The sequence below is a fragment of the Mandrillus leucophaeus genome, unplaced genomic scaffold (genome assembly GCF_000951045.1).
Source record: "Mandrillus leucophaeus isolate KB7577 unplaced genomic scaffold, Mleu.le_1.0 Scaffold57, whole genome shotgun sequence".
Classification (NCBI taxonomy): domain Eukaryota; kingdom Metazoa; phylum Chordata; class Mammalia; order Primates; family Cercopithecidae; genus Mandrillus; species Mandrillus leucophaeus.
In genome coordinates this window covers 4667890-4669626 of record NW_012106141.1, presented here as the reverse complement: position 1 = coordinate 4669626, position 1737 = coordinate 4667890, and positions in this window count along the sequence as shown.

Genomic DNA, 1737 nt, shown 5'->3' with positions numbered 1-1737 from the left:
TAGAGACGGGGTTTCACCATGTTAGTCATGCTGGTCTCAAACTCCTGACCTCGGGTGATCCACCCGCCTTGGCCTCCCGAAGTGCTGGGATTACAAGCGTGAGCCACTGTGCCCAGCCCACTCAGTTCTTTCCAAGACGTGCCTTGCTGTCTCTTGACTTGAATCTATTGGGCTTGATAGAAAAGTTGTGCTTTCATCTTTTTCCCAGGGCCATTTTGTTTTCCCCATTCTGGGACCCAGGCTGATGGAGAAGCCAGCATCTTGAACATTACAGTTGCTATGTAGAGTGAAAAAAATCAAGTGGCAAAATATGCCAGTTCTTAAATCTGTCACTTGGAAGTGACACGCATCACTTCTGCTCACATTTTATTGGCTAAAGCAGGTCATGTAGTCAAACTTCATTTCAAGTGGGCCACAGGGTGCAGGTAGCAGAATGCAGTTAGAGTGCATAGAAAGCTGCAGTCTTTGTGGACAGAACGAGTGACCATAGCATGGTATTGCATTTTGGTGAGCATGTGCTGCATAAACAGAAAGTAGGAAGTGAGATTAAACTGTAAAGACCACTGATTATTCTGGTAAGTGGGTTAAGTCTAAAGTAGCATGTTATTATAATTAAATAATGTAATAATGTAATGGGACTGCCTTGAAGGTTTTGCATAGGAAAATACCTTTGGCTGTCCCATTGGGGAGGAAATTGCAAGAAGATTCAAGTCCTCATATTAGAGAAATAGCTGGCTAAATGAATAGATTCCTGAAAGTTGGTTGTTCCATGGGATTTATGCCAAAGACTAAAGAATTTTGATGTTTCTTTGTGTTATTCAGACCTTTACGTGATTTATAAAAACTTCACGTGGCTGCAAGAGAAGATATCCTTTCAGATATTATTTGGGTTAACGAGGAAATTGGACACAGCCTTAGGATGAAATGAAAGGCAGGCACAGACTGAGTCAGTTGATTATTGCTGAGCTAGCACAGAATTAAATCAGTAACTTAAAAACATAAATGAATGAATGTCAGAGCTCCATTTGTTTTAGGCTTCTGATTGTGGAGGAAATCACATACCGGAGCTTTGGTAAATGCATGAACTCTACACATCATATTGGAGAGAACTGACATTTTAATAATATTGATTCTTCTCATCCATGAACACGGAATATCCTTTCAATTATTTAGGTCTTTGTTGTAGCTCTTTCCAAGACGTCTCTCAACAGCCTTAGCCCCCTGAAATTTACATCCTGTGTAAATTTGGTGCAGTCTCTACCACATTGACTCAGAGCTGGTCTGTGTGACCAATCGAATATGGAAGATGATGATGTGTGACTTGTGGGGCAAGGTCATAAAAGGCACTGCAGCTTCCTTTGTGGCTTCTTGGATCATTTCTCTGAAGGAAGCCAACAACAGTGTTTCATAGTCACTCAGTCATGTGGAAAGGCCCATTTCCCAGCTCGAGTAAAACCTTCAGAAGGCTGCAGTCTGGACCAAAAAATCTTGACTGCAACCTCATGAGAGACCCCAAGCCAGAACCACTTGTTTAGAGAACTCCTGAATTTCTGACCTGTTTATTCTTATTTATTTATTTATTTATTTATTGAGATGGAGCCTCTCTGTTGCTCAGGATGGAGTGCAGTGGCGAGGTCTCGGTTCACTGCAAGCTCCACCTCCTGGGTTCACACCATTCTCCTGCCTCAGCCTTCTGAGTAGCTGGGACTACAGGCGCCTGCCACCACGCCTGGCTAA